The 16,928-nt window shown below is 33.9% G+C and overlaps 1 pseudogene across 1 annotated transcript; it reads right to left on the bottom strand.

The window, feature by feature from the left end:
• Positions 1-9,011: 9,011 nt before the first annotated feature.
• On the bottom strand, positions 9,012-14,864 carry LOC143894195 (uncharacterized; annotated as a pseudogene). Its single transcript, XR_013256015.1, has 5 exons — positions 14,624-14,864; positions 11,552-11,762; positions 10,641-11,488; positions 10,261-10,522; positions 9,012-9,021 (listed from the first exon to the last, which is right to left on the bottom strand). The product of XR_013256015.1 is annotated as an uncharacterized LOC143894195 (transcript).
• Positions 14,865-16,928: the final 2,064 nt, after the last annotated feature.

The raw sequence follows: 16,928 nt of genomic DNA, 5'->3' as shown, positions 1-16,928 counted from the left end.
TGGCCGAACTGTAAGATATCGACGGCGCGGATGTACGCGCCTGTAGCTCCGAATGATCGCCGCGTGAGTTAGAAGCGCTAGCGGCGATACCAATACATCGCGATAGCGAAAGCCCACGATTGGCTAATGAGATTCGGCGAGATGACCATATATGGTCATCAAGTGGATTACGATATGACCATATATGGACATAAAACGGGATCGGTCGCGAGCTTGCAGGAACACGTTCAACCAAAAGAAGGCGAGTTCGAAGAAGCGAAAAGCGCAGTCTGTGTAAGATCGTCGACGAGTAAAGACGTGCGTTGGAGGGCTCAAGCCTCTGTAATAATCTTCCCAACGTATTCCTTCGTGTGTAAGAGCCCGTGCAATGGGTTCAGTTTAAAGTGAAATATATACTGACTTTTAATAAATCTCGTGTTCACCCACTCATTAATTCTCCAATACATCCTGACTTACAATTCCTCACTAAGACATTACAGATGTATGTGCGTATGTGTGTTATATAACACACACTCTTGCGCAGCCACTCACAAACACGCACATAAAAATCTACACACACATCCATACGAGCAAAATTACAAAAATAATGAATAATTTGTAATTTTTTTAAATTAAATAAATGGATTTTAATTTAACGTGTTTGAATCTTAAAATACGCTTCTTTTTTTTAAATCATATGTCATCAAAGTCAATGTGCAAGTTTTTGAAAAGTTTACTAAACCGAATAATTTCCATTAAACGTATTTTTTCTTTTCTCCAACACAGTGGTAATACAAATTTTGAGGAAAGACAAGAAAATATGGACCTTCAGCCTAAAGATATTCAAGCTAACATTATTCCCAGTGTTTCAAACAATTTACAATTACAAAATGAAACAGATATATTAAAGTTGCTTACTCCAAATGATGTTCTTGAAAACATCAAAACATATGATTCAACTGTGTAAGTATTTTATAACAATTTTTTTTTTACTAAACTTTACTAATTTTTGTAGCATAAATAAAGACTATTTATGCTACAAAAATTTTGTTGATAAATTCCTTTTTGGTTGATGACAAGTCTCTTCTGCAAACTGCTACAAATGCATGGTATATGTTGTTCTAAGTTCTTTTCTATCTAAAATAAACGTTTAATAAAGTTATTCAATAGCATAATATATATTATGCTATATATATATAGCATAATATATATTATGCTATTGAATAACTTTATTAAACGTTTATTTTAGATACAAAAGGACTTAGAACAACATATATATATATATATATATATATATATATGTATATATATATATACATATATCTATACATATAATAAATTATATATTAAAAAATATATATAGTATAGATATATATTTATATATATTTAATAAAATAACAATAAAAATAATTGTGCAAGTAGAAACTTGCACATTGCTTCCTCATAGTTCCTAAGTGTGCAAGTTTTTATTTTATTCAAGGTATAATTATCGGTATTTATTTGTTTTGGCTTCCTCATAGAGGAAGCTGTGTTAGCAAAGGTTCTGATTTCACACTTAACTCTTTTGGGGACTGCGTAAATAATTATGTACATTCACTAAAAAATACTAAAAATACTTGTCCACTTAAAAACTAAAACAATATGCAGATTTCGCCAAATTCAATACCAATAACCTTCCTTAAATGATACTTTATCGATAAAAAATATCAGCCCGATATTATAAATATTTGAGATAGCGATTTATTTTTAATTCTATTATATTTTCCAGTCTTTTCTACCCCTATTTCATATATAATTGGTTAAAATTTGGTTGATCAGATCAAGTTTTATAAAGCTTCTATGTATGTACGAATTGTTCGAAATTTCAAATGTGTGTAATACGAGATCTGATTAATCAAATTTTAATGAATTATATATGAAATATAGGGGTAGAAAAAAAACTGGAAAATATAATAAAATTAAAAATAAATCGCTATCTCAAATATTGAGAAAGCGGCAGCGTAAAACACATTTTTCAAAAAAAGGAAAATCTGCATAAAATCTATACCGGTAGACCGATTTCAATAAAATTTGAGGAGGACATACTTTCTATGATACTCTATTTGTGTGCAAAAATTCAAACTGGTATCTAAAAAATTGTAGAAGTAGATGCGTGTACAAAAATCCGTACACACACACACACACATACACACACACACACACACACACACACACACACACATACATACATACTTCCGGACATTTTTTACTAATATGATTTTTCGTCATTTTAGAACATTCTAAACCTATTTCCATCAAAATCTCGAAAAAAAAATTTTTCACCATTACAAAGCTTCCTCTATGAGGAAGCAAGAATTATATTCTACATTTGTGTTTTATATATATAATAAAGAATAATTAAAACAAAATAAATACACATATCTAAGACTCTTATTTCTCTAGTTTTAATTTTTTAATAATTATATCATTTTTTCACAATGCCGACAATAATTTTTATAGTTTTTTGAATTTGTTATTTGTACTAAATGATATTAAATAAAACAGGATTTTTATTTAAAATAAATTAAAATTAAATATTTATTAATATAATATTTATAAAAATATTGATTAATTTATTAATAAAATAATAAAATGAGTAAGTATAATGCACATCACAAAATATAAAGAACAATAATTATAATCTGTTAAATTTTTAAATTTATTGTCAGAAAAATTACCTGTTTGACTGTCGCATTTATTATTAAACGTATATATTTTCTCAATTTTTGTATTTAGTTTTTCTTTTTCATGTGTAAAAGTCTTAAGATTACAGAAAATTGATTATATATGTATGTATATTATTTGGCATAACATTTTCTATATATATTGTATTTTCTGTAATAAAAATTTAAATAAAATTACTTTCTTTAAAAAGGTAAAATAAGTGTTGTGTATATACTCTTAAAAAAAAACTGTTGTACCAAGAAAATCCAGGAAATTCTTGTTCATTTCAATTGAATATAATAATGGATTAACAAAAAATTCTTTAAAAATGTTATACAAATAAAGTATTATTGTCTTATATATAGAATATATTACATATGTATAATGTATTCTTTTTATTATTAAATGTATTTCAGAAATTATATTTACATTTATTATATTAATCAAATTGCAAATACTAAATAAAAACATGCAATAAAGCAATAAGTATATTTTATATATATGTTACGGGCAATTTGATAAATTGGGCATTATGCATAATGGCCGGGCATTATGCATAATTCTCAATTTGTTCGGCCAATATGATTAATAGAGAAGAATTAATCAAATTGCCCGGTCATCTATACTAGTCTATACTATCTATACTATTATTATAAAGCAACAGCGTTGGCATTTTTTGTTCGCTATGATCTGGGAAACCAATGAACCGAATTTTTACCAAACGTATATGAAATAGAGGTAGAATTTCCCGGGGAGTGCTATAGGGTGTATAGTTTTTCGTTACCGATCTTCTGAAAACCGGTTTTTCTAATTTCTTTAATTTTTCGGTAAATAATGGACGGAATTTCAAAGAATTGTATATAAAACAGGGGTTGAATTTTCCGGGAAGTGCCATAAAATGTATAATTTTTTGTTACCGATCTTTTTGAAAGCCGGTACTGAAATTTTTGAAATTAAAAACCATTTGACCAAATTTTTATTAAATTTTATATACTTTTAATATCGATTTTTTTGGAAACCGGTATCAGAAGTTTTTTGAATTAAAAACCATTTGACCGAATTTTTATTAAAAGTATATGAAATAGGGGTAGAATTTCCCGGGGAGTGTAGAAGTAGAGTGTATAGTTTTTTGTTACCGATTTTCTGGAAACCGGTTTTTTTAATTTTTCTAATTTTTCGAGAAATAATTGACCAAATTTTTACTAAAAGTATATGAAATAGGGGTAGAATTTCCCGGGGAGAACTATAAAGTGTATAATTTTTTGTTACCGAGATCATAGCAAATAAAAAAAGGCTACAAATTGTCTTTTTATTATAATAGTAAAGAATTTTACATAAAACAGAGGTAGAATTTTCGAGACTAAATAAGTTGTTAAATTCACATGTTAAATATTAATCAATTTATCAATATCGAAAGTCGCTTTTGGAAAATAATTGATCGAATATTACTGTGGTGTTATTTTTGGACCCGGTATATTTATTCTTTACACACACACCCACCCACCCCACACACACACACACACACACACACGCACACACACACACACATACACACACACACACACACACACACACACACACACACACACACACACACACACACACACACTCACACACACACTCACACACACACACTCACACACACACACACACACACACACACACACACACACACACACACACACACACACATACATACATACACACACACACACACACACACACACACACACACACACACACACACACACACACACACACACACACACACACACACACACACACACACACACACACACACACACACACACACACACACACACACACACACACACACACACACACACACACACACACACACCCACACACACACACACACACACACACACACACACACACACACACACACACACACACACACACACACACACACACACACACACACACACACACACACACACACACACACACACACACACACAAGAGGTGTAAATCCGACCAGGCAACCTCCACGTGGTACATCTTGGGTAATGATAATGCCGGCGGTATTGACACAAAATTGTGGTATGGCATATTATATGCAAAAATGCTTTATTTCCGAAATATAAGTTTGTAATATTGAAAATTAAAAAATGGCAAAAGCTACGCGTATGAGAGCAATGCATATGGAGAGGAGGGGGAGAGAGAGAAAGAGAGAGAGAGAGAGAGAGAGAGAGAGAGAGAGAGAGAGAGAGAGAGAGAGAGAGAGAGAGAGAGAGAGAGAGAGAGAGAGAGAGAGAGAGAGAGAGAGAGAGAGAGAGAGAGAGAGAGAGACTATTTGCGTGTCTTAATACACATGTTCTCCGGGGCGAAGCCCGGCGGGGCATGCTAGTTATGCATATTTCCCAATGCTAAATGGTCATTTTGATAAATTATCTTATTTGAGTTGATTTTCCCGGCAATCTTAAGCCCCTTGCACAATAGGCGATAGCGATAAAGTTGACAGGAATCAGGTTATGATTCCTGTCATACCGACGAGATATCGCAACACTGAACATGCCCTGTGGCCACATGCGAGCATATGGGACAAATGTGACGCAGCCGTGTGTACAGTTACAGCGTTTTCCATAGAGAAATGTTAGATCAATATGAATCCAATAAATAATTAAAATTGAATGTATTATTTTGAAGATGTGATTTTCATTAAAGCAGATATTTTGTATTTAATTATTTAAAGCGCGTCATCTAACCTATGTAGGTTAATGACGCGCTTTAAACAGTTAAATATGTTTAAAGCGCGTCATCTAACCTATGTAACTGTTTAAAGCGCTTCACTAACCTACATAGGTTAGATGACGCGCTTTAAAAATATTTAACTGTTTAAAGCGCGTCACTAACCTACATCTCGCTTCGCGGGGCAGAGCGACACTTTTTTCTGTCAGATTCGGTCGTTTTGTGCAAAAACGCGTCGATTAAGCCTAAGTTCAACGAAATCGGTGAGAAGGCCACTATTCTGCACATTTACCAAATAATTTATTAATTTGTCTGTTATAAATTATGTTTAAACACAAAATATAAAATATTTTAGTGCATGAACTCATTGTAAGTAAGAAAGTTGAAATTATAGACAGACTGCCATTTTTTTTTAAAAGATATTTTAATATGTTAATCACATTTCCCACTTGTCTGTGGCCATTATGCATAATGACCGGATTAATCAAATTGACTGTAACATATATAATTTTTATTATAACATTTTAATATTTGCATTCCTTTAAGTACAAGAGATTTAAATATTATTTCTAAAGTATTTTTAAATCGCTGCGCTCTGGCTTGACGCGAGACACTACCGTGTCTCTTGATTTATTAAAAAATAGAATTAAAGTGTACTTTTACTTTAAATTTATTATATTCATAGAATTACAATTAACATTATTATCTATATTTCAAAGAAAATATAAAACTGTCCAATCTAGAAGTCTAAAGTAAGATTCTTTTATTTATACAAAATATTAAAAAATTATCTCATTATATATTTACGCAAGGTTATTAATAACAAGGTTACGGTATAAGACATATTTGACATCCACGTATAACAGTTACTCTTGTAGCACGAAGTGAGCCAAGCAAGAGAACCAATCAACATCACGGAAAAGCGGAAACAATAAAATTTTTTACATGCCTTTTTTAAAAGAAGACCAGGGATGGATCGACGTAGATATAATGCTCAAAGAACAAATAAAGTTGCCGCAATTTTTAAAACAACTTCTGAAGGAGAAATTCCTGATTCTTACGTTACCATACGTAATAGAAATACTAAAATTTTACAACAAGTTAGTATTATATGGATCCGAATGTAGAACCTTGGATATATCCGTTATTTTATCCATATGGAACTAGAGGATGGCATCGTAATTTAATGAAATTAAATAGTAATAAAATAATAACTAGAGAACAATATATTAAATATCGTATGGCGGTTCGTAATGAATTTAATGTTTTCTTATTAGGACGTCGTTTATTTCAACAATGGCTTGTAGATAATTATGTAAAAATTGAAAAAGATAGAATAGATTATTGTAAAGCTCATCAAAAAGAATTACGTGTTGAAACATATCAGGGTTTAGTAGATTATATGCAAAATATAACAAATAATGTAAATGGTCGTGTGGGAAAAATGGTTATACTTCCTTCTACGTTTATTGGATCTCCACGTAATATGTTGCAAAATTATCAAGATGCAATGTCAATTGTAAATAAATTTGGTAAACCTGATCTTTTTATCACGATGACATGTAATCCGAAATGGCGTGAGATCGAAGAAAATCTTCTTCCTGGTCAACAAGCTTCTGATAGACCTGATATTTGTGCTCGAGTTTTTAATATTAAGAAGAATTATTTAATTGACTTAATTGTTAAGCAAAAATTTTTTGGTGAGATAGCAGCATTTGTATACGTTATTGAATTTCAAAAACGTGGTTTACCTCATGTTCATATATTAATTACTCTAATGGGGGAAATGGTACATCGGATCGACATTGAATCGACGTCTTCTAGACAGTCTAAATGAGATATATAGACGCGTCTAAATAGACGTTCAGCGCTCTGAATTTCGCTATCTAGATCTTAATATCGACGTCTGTAAAACATCTATTAGACATTTAGTTGATACAATGAGTGCATTCGGTACTACAGTACCGCTCAGTATGCATTTTACTTTGATTGGAGAGTACTAAATATATATACATACGATAGATGTAAAAAAATATATATATTTTTTCATTTTTTGTACATAACTTTTCTCTCTCTCTCTCTCTCTACATATATATATATATATATATATATATATATATATATATATACAGTATATACACACACATATATACGTACATTCTATATTTAAACTTAAAATTGAATCTGACAAACTTTCTATATAATATAGTTTCTCTATATATAGTGCAATAAAATAAAGCGAAAAAGAAACAGCACAAATAAGGCTTTAAAAATGGCATATAAAAATAAATATAACGTATACGTTATATATTTAAACTTAAAATTGAATCTCTGACAAACTTTCTATATAATAGTTTCTCTATAGTGCAATAAAATAAAGCGAAAAAAAAACAGCACAAATATAAGGTTTAAAACTTGCATATAAAAGAAAATCCTAAAAAATTCTACATTTTAATCTTTTTTACGCCTAGCAGCATTTTGTAGCCAACTTCTGAGTGCATTTAAAGCTTCTGATAAATCGCTGTCCGGAAATTTTAGTAGAATCACTCCTAGATTAAAAAAACAATGAAGAGAAATAAATATTCTGCGATTTTCTGAGTTACCTAATATTGTATAATAAATTGAAAACTTTGGGAGACGGAATACTTGAAAAAAGATAGAATACCTTGAAATAATTCCTAAAGTTTCAACTGTTTAAATGACCTTTTAACTGCCATAGCTTTTTGAGGATTATGACCATCAAAATTAAAATGTACAGCTAAGGAATTGGTCATCAATTGAGTCATAAATTTTGACGTTGCAGTTTTTTCATTATTTCCCAAAACCAAACTCTTCAAATAGTAGGACTGCAAGAAAGGAACCAAACAAAAAGAAATCAGTATTTATGAAACACATTACAGAGATATAGATGACGTTCCAATATTCACTGCCAGTACTAAAAATCTAGTGACTGGCAAGTCAAGTGACTTTCAATGAAGAAAGAAGGAGAAGAAGAACGCTCCAGAGCATTTGTATCACGTTGACCGTAGCCCATATATATCATGATATATAAAATATCAACAACTTGTTCACCGTTCTCTGGATATAATTGTAACACTGCTCTTGCGCTTCTTGACAGACATGCATACAACGTTGATAAGAAACGATATAAACGTTTTGTAGGATTGTGCAAAGTTTTGCTTGCATAACACAACCACAAGCGCAGAAATACTGACAGCCCCATCAAACGTACCAGCTTTAAATGGCAATCCTTGACCTATATCTAAAAATAAAATAATGTATTAATATGATATTATGGCTACGGTCAACGAGACACTACAAATGCTCCGAAGCATTCCTCTTCTCTTTTCTTTCAATGAAGAAAGAAGGAGAAGAAGAACGCTCCAGAGCATTTGTATCACGCTGACCCTAGCCTGTATATCAAGATATATATATATATATATATATATATATATATATATATATATATATATATCAACAACCTGTTCACCGTTCTCTGGATAGAATTGTAACACTGCTCTTGCGCTTCTTGACAGACATGCATACAACGTTGATAAGAAACGATATAAACGTTTTGTAGGATTGTGCAAAGTTTTGCTTGCATAACACAACCATATCTAAACACAACTATATCTAAAAATAAAATAATGTATTAATATGATATTATGGCTACGGTCAACGTGACACTACAAATGCTTCGAAGCATTCCTCTTCTCTTTTTTTTCAATGAAGAAAGAAGGAGAAAAAGAACGCTCCAGAGCATTTGTATCACGTTGACCGTAGCCTATATATCAAGATATATATATATATCTTTCAGCAACGTGCACAACTTCATTTGAGGTTATAATTGGGTACAACATTCATCGCACGATACTTTTATAATTGCAAATCGGAAACGTACCTCGAGTTCAGCTCTTCTGCGATCAACGAAGTCGAGATCGAACGTGTCAGTCGTCACTTTCTGCCAAACGTAGAGAACCTTCTTTTCCGGCAGCGATAGTAACACGATGGGTGCGTTCAGCCGATTCTCCGCTAGCCTAGCAATCGTGAGCAGTCGCTCGTTTCCTCTCCTTTTAATCCATTGGGTCAAAGGAGAGGAAACGAGCGAAAACGAGCGACTGCTCACGATTGCTAGGCTAGCGGAGTATCGGCTGAACGCACCCAATGTAGGGATATGAAATCTTTAGATAAGCACGAAGCAATTCAATTCAGTATATCGCCGGCACGATTACGGTGTTACTGCTGTTTCGCGTACGCGCGTATGCGCGCGTTGTCGCACCTTACCTCGCGACACGTAATAAAGAGTCACACGGTCGGTCTCGCTCCGCGCGTACTACCGTGTCTCTCGATCGATCGAGATAGGTTAACTGATCAGATGATGAACTGACTGACAGGATAGCGCTCTAAACGAACGCACTGTCTGCATTGCACTGCACTGCGATACTAACGCCGCTAGCCGCCAGTGTCGAAAAAGTGAAAGTGACGTTCTCTGTTTGTTACATGTATGTTATAAAGAAGAGCGGTCGACGTAGACGACGTATCTTAAAAATAAATTTTCGCATTTGGACTTTGCGTCGTAATATCTCCGCTCGTAGGGCACTTAGCGGAATATTATGAGAGAAACCCCCCCCCCTAATTGGACCCCAAGCTATCGATCAAGCCTACTTAGAACTTGATCCGTTCACTCGTTATCGAGATCTCGACATCTCGGGTACTCGCAACCCGTCGCGTCGCGTAAAAGAGTCACGGTCGGTCTCGCTCCGCGTGTACTTGGCGCGAGACACTACCGTGTCTCTTGATTCAGTACTGGCAGTGAATATCCAGAATCCAGCCATAAAATAATAAAAATGTATCAAGTTGTATAACCATAATAAAATATTACTTACTGCTGCTGAAAGATTTACATCGTTAGATAAAAATTTCTCAAATTCTTCAAGGCCTTTTATGTCCCTCAGAGGCAAAGAGGGTAGATTTGAGGGTCTATTGATGACAGCCTGTTCCGGAAGCAGACTTCTATTTAAATTTGTTTGGTTTATAATAACAACCTCAAGCTTACTACTGATGCCTTCTAATGTTTTTCTATTGTCTTCTAATGTTTTTTCTAATTTTATAAAACGTTCGTTAAAATCTGAAAATATGTGAACATAAAATGACACAAATTATTACAACTTGTGTGCGTGCGTGTGCGTGTGCATGTGTATGCGCGCGCGCGTTTGTGTGTATATGCTAAAAAAAACTTAACGTACCTGCTGCACTAAAAAAATTTGACAAATTACGAACAAGTGGATCTAACTTTTTTTTGGAGGAAAGTGGGCTATGCTTTTCCTGTGCGGATAGCGAAGTATCAACTTTCTCTGATGAGAAAGAAGGAGATTTTTGTGGACTTCTAGGTAAATCGTCAGATTTCCTTATAATATTGTACACTTTTGAAGGGCTCACAATAGATGTTTCTTTTTTCAGGTGTAAACTGATTTTCCGAAGCACATGATGAAGCTTGTAGAGAAACTTTAGAAGATGTAAAGTTTTTAAAGCTTTTAACCTTTTCTCTGGTCTTTGCTTTGGATAGAATCTTCTTTGGAGAACTCTTCACAAAATGTTTAGAAAAAGAGGTGCTGAGTTTAGATTGTTTTTGTGATGATGATTGTAGAACTTTTGAAGATACACTGCGTAGCATAGCATTCTTTTTCTCCTCAGCTTTCTCCATGTCTTCTTCCTTTCACTGATGATCTTTTCAATCAATTTCTGACGATTATTTTCTGATGATATAGGTTTACCTAGATGTCTTGCAACTTTCGATTCTTTGATGTTTGAGGAATCTTCAGGTAATGTTTCTTTTGCCCTTATGACTAGAAATCTTATCGACTGAGGTAAAAGCTTCAGGAACATGGATTGCTGGTGGTGATGGAATGCTTGGCTTTTTTTTTTTTTAATTTGATTTTCTAAGTGCTGGTCATTATCAGACTCTGATGAAGATGTGATTGGGTTTTTTTCTTCTTTCTTTTTCCTCTTCCCATTTCTTTTCCAGTATCAGTCTCATAGGCTGAGGCATATTCTATTATTCCTGCCAATCCTTTTCGTGCATGAAAATATGTATCTGTAGCAGAGAAATATTATTACTAAGATTTAAGTAAAAAGAATACAAAGAAAAATTGCTTACCATAATATCTTTTAACTTCCACTGTATAAAGGGACCAATTTGATTGCGCATTCACTTGAGTTCGAACTAACGTCCCTGCTGTAGAATTATCTCCTGGCCAGAGTATGCTCCCGATCAAATTTTCATCTAAATCTTGAAGCCACTTTGAAAGAGCTACTTCGTAATATTCATCTTCATCATTATTGGTAGATAAGAACTTCACGACCACAAACTGCAAAATAAAAAGATAAAAAATCAAATTTAATATAATCATGTTTTTTCATACCATAAATTGTACTTTTTGAGCAATGACAATGTTTTTAATTGTAAAATTTTCACGTTTTAAATGTTAAACATACCCTAGCTAAAAAAATGTTAAATATTATTGAAACAATGGCATTGTGTGAAGAAGCGGAACACATAAAAAAGAATTATCCTTGGAAGGCATCAACCAACACTTAGCATGAACGTTCTGCAATGGCACGACAAGCCTTTTGTCATCTATTTCTGAGACTGTAACAATGCCTAATCGAGATGATGGCAAAGGATATGTATAGAAATTGTCTATTTTCTGAAACTTGTTACAAACAAGTATCACTTTTCTCTCTTGCTCTACAATGTTCCTCAAAATATAAACATTTTCATCTTTTGTGCAGAAGCAAGAGTCCTTTATACCAGTCCGGAAAATTACACTATCAATAGAAAGACAGTGAAAATATGTTCCTGGTAATTGTTCTTCTGCATCGTCATGTCTGTAAAAAAGTTGAACAGTCTTTTCTTTAGTTTTCAATTTAATTTTTACTGTTCTGGTGTGCTCCAAATCTCGTCGTGCAGCTTGTTGTAGTGGTTTATATCCAGATTTTAGGCTACTTTTAAGTGATTTTAAACGATTTTCAAATATAAAAGAGCTGAAATTCTCCAGAGGTCCGTGTTTTGCACATTCTTGAGCCAAATGACAGAGTGAGTGAACATTATACACCACAAAACGTCTCCCATATAAATTGATACAATGCTGAATGAAAGTTCTGAGTAATTCATTAGCAAAGTCATTAAGTACATTGACATGCAAAGGGCTGGAGAGGATATACAGAGCAGTCTGAAGTAAGAGATAGTTGTAAACGTTTTTCTGCAATTCATCACGAAATACTAGGAGTCCATCATAAAGATATAATCTCCTTTCTTCTGTACCTTTGTACATCTTTCAGTCGTTAATTGATCTCGGTGGTCTGCAAAAATCACTTGGACAGAAATCTTTTAAAAAAATTAAATTGTCAGAAATATTTTTTTTTTGAGAACTTGTTAAGTTTCCATGGTCCATTCCATTGCATCCATGTCATCAATAATTGTTTAAAGACTCCATGCCAGACTAAATGAAATGGATCTAATCTAAATTGGGAAACCATTCCTGTATGTACTCTCTCTAGAATAGAACGGCCTATATGATGAAGTGGATCTTCCTGAGTGATGAACGAGTGATCAGTTCGCAATGGAGCATTCAGATTTGTGTAGACTACACGATCAGCAACATATGCACCAACACAGGTGCACTTTTTACAAGCTCCGTAACCTCCATGACTAACACAACATTTCACCAATGAGCGAGCTGGTGCATCAAGAATATAATTTCTTATTATAAATGGATATGCGAAGCCATCCCGAACATAACCATTTTCCAATAAATCCTCAAATTCATTGACGAATTCGTGCAGATAAGAATGCGTATCAGCAGGATCATGATCACCAAAATACAAACAAATAATAAACGGCTCATTTTCTGTATTTATTAAATAACCTAAAATTGGCCAAAACTTTAATTTAGAATTTTTAGATAATGGAAAATGGAAGGCTATCCATATTGACATCAATAATAACTGAATTGTGAACATTTAAATATTCAGTAAAGAGCATATTATCAAGGTTTGCTTTTATACCCTTGTACTACAGTTGTGATCCATCAGGTAGCTGTTGAACACCTAAGATTGGAGGCGTTTGGAGTAAGGTTTTGTAACTTTTGGGTAAATTAGGAAACAATACCCTCAATCTAAGGAGTAAATTATTCAACTTTTTCATGGATAACACACCTCCTTCAAGAGCCCACTCTGTCAATGTTGCTAAAGCATAAAAACTTCTGTCTTCATCATTTTCAAATTGAATCATTAAGTCATTATCTTCATGATCACTACATCTGTTATTATTAACATCATCCATTTCAGCAATTCCATCACTGTCGCTGTTCTCATCTTCAAAATGTAATTCACTATCAACATCACTACCATTTATAGTGTTTTCATTTTCAAAAAGACTATTATTAGATGCCTCAGATCCTGCTGATAATATTGCTGATAATTCAGACCTATTTGTTTCTGAAGGAATATCTTCATTGTTGATCTCTGGAATAGGCATATGAATTTCTTCATTATCATCGGACGAAGTTTTTGCTTCGTAGACCGCGGTTATTCGTCTCCTTAAATCAGCCAGATTTGCTTCAATCTTACTTTGGCGAATTAATTCCTTGATAAATTTCTTCTGCGCATTTCTACGATACTTCACATGTAAGAACAATATATAAAATAAATATTTATTATATAAAAACAATTAATATATAATAACATTAATATATGTATGCTGCTTATGTTGCATTTACAAGAATATAAAAATCTCGATAGTACGCAAATCATAAATAAATAATGGCAAAAGCAAGAAGTATAAGAATAGTGGAATTATTGATGATCGATAACATTTAACCTGCATAATAAGGTTATAAAGTAAAGCATATGAGAGCACACAACGTTTCCAATTAAATAAACCTGAACAAATATTTATTAACAAATTAGGAACTATATGAAAATTATATTTCACTAGTTATTATTTATGAAGTAATCATAATTGTCTATAAACTCTTTAAGAACACAAAACAAGTAGAAAACTATCGATCATCTGATGTCATTTTGACATTATAATAACCAATAATAACCAAATATTGATATTATGATAACATCAAACGACGATATATAGTACAAATATATATGTAGAAAACGAGAATTCTTGAAGTTAAAAACAGATAAATGAGAAATAACACTATGAAAAACTTACCGGTGGACTTTCACTCATTTTCGATAATTGATTGCTGACTTTATTAAATAGCACAACTCAGCACTCTCAGCAGTGATGCCAGACACGAAACACGGCTGCAGTATGTTGTGATGACCTCGGCAGCCAAGCACGATCACGCACGATCACGTCAATTGCGCGCGACACACGATATCCAACGAACATAACCTTGCACTCGTCGCAGCACGCTCATTGGATATCGTGCGTCGCGGGAGGGTCCCGTTTGCCTACAAAACGATTGCCTACAGGTTTGTTTGCACACACCCATTGCACACAATCCCGATAGCACACATTTCAAATTGCCTACAGAGCGATTGCCTACAGGCATTATTGCGCACATATTTCTTTGTCTACACGATCATATTGCGCACAGCGCATTGCACACACAACCGTATTGCACACAGCGCATTGAGCACACGACCGTATTGCACACAGCGCATTACACACATGACCGTATTGCACACAGCGCATTGCACACACGACCGTTTTGCACACAGCGCATTGCACACATGGCTGTTATTGCACACACGACCGTATTGCACACAGCGCATTGCGCACACGACCATATTGCATACACGGCCGTATTACACACACGGCCGTATTGCACACACGTCCGTATTGCACACACAGCCGTATTGCACACACGGTTGTATTGCACACACGGCCGTGTTGCACACACGACCGTATTGCACACACGACCGTATTACACACACGGCCGTGTTGCACACACGACCGTATTGCACACACGACCGTATTGCACACACGGCCGTGTTGCACACACGGCCGTATTGCACACACGGCCGTGTTGCACACACGGCTGTATTGCACACACGGCCGTGTTGCACACACGGTCGTATTGCACACACGGTCGTATTGCACACACGGCCGTATTGGAATATTGCTTTAGTTTTATGTATTCTAGAAAACGATAGAAATGATGACGACGTTTATACCGAAGTTTGAATATCGATGATATAACTTAATTCGGCGTAAATCGGGCCGTGTAAACGTAGTCAATGCTGTAGCATTGATACACGCGCTTCCAAAGGTTAGCGCTATGCTAGGTTGAAAATCCAATTGCCTGTGTTATTCCTTGTTCCTGTTGCCTGTACTTTTGTATTGCATTCAGCTTAAGGCTTTGGGATACTCACCGCAGCCATATTGGAATCGTGACGTCAGACGCGAGAAATAACACGCTGAGAATTTTGCGAGCCATTTCTACATAAAAAGATATGTGGATTTAAAAAAACACTCCAGGTCGCTTTAACACACTTCTAAAATAGTCCAAAACTAATCTTTTTTGTTATAAGTTAATAATTAAGGGCCGGTTGTTCCGACTTGTTGGTAAACTACCTAATAGTTAAATCATATGTATGTCTTTGATTATCTTTTACATTAGACAAAGATAGACATATGATTTAACTATTAGGTAGCTTACCAATAAGTTGGAACAATCGGCCCTAAAGGTGGTTAAATAACTATATGGGACTTGGTGCGAAGTGTCATGATGCGATCAAGTGATTGTGCATCTGCAAGCTAGGTTTCATATTACAGTCATTTTTCAGCTGTTGATTGATTGTCAACAAAAAAAGTTAGTTTTTGGATTATTTTAACAGTGTGTTAAAACGATCTGAATTGTTTTTTTTTCTAATCAAATATCTTTGTTAAAAAATAGCACGCAAGAATTTTCCATGTATTATTTCTCGCTTCTGACGTCACGATTTTCAATATAGTTGATTAATTATCAAAAGCCTTAAAACTGTTTTATTTTTATATAGATATAGTTGTTGAAAAATCACATAATTATTACTCTTTATGAATTAAGCTAATATGGAAAAAGTCCGAAGTGCTCTTTATCCGATTTTGATGAGCTTTCAATATGTCGTTTTCTTAGTGTCACGTTCTGACTATTATAATTCATCCGTTTTTTGGTCAATGCATTTAAGCAATTTACCAGGGATTTGGACAAGTCGTGTGAAGGATATTATTATTATATTTATTATTCGGAACCGAAAAGATATCTGAGTTTATACGTATGGTAACGAGGATCAGCTTTATTTATTTGGTTATAATTAGGATAATCAACGTCGAAATCGACAGGAATAGGTTTAAAGGTGGGTGCGTTTTCTAATTGTTGCACTTGTTGGAGGAAGGGGAGAGGATTTTGATTAAAAATGACTGCTTGGTTGATCTGGAATCTGATTCGTTTAATACGAACGCGCCTACCTCCTTTCTTCGTCATTCAGCCGCGTTCACGAAAATGAATTTTAAGCTCGCCACACTCTTC

Source organism: Temnothorax americanus, unplaced genomic scaffold (genome assembly GCF_048541705.1).
Source record: "Temnothorax americanus isolate GAGA-0224 unplaced genomic scaffold, ASM4854170v1 Scaffold130, whole genome shotgun sequence".
NCBI lineage: Eukaryota > Metazoa > Arthropoda > Insecta > Hymenoptera > Formicidae > Temnothorax > Temnothorax americanus.
This window is presented reverse-complemented; position numbering and strand designations above follow the sequence as displayed.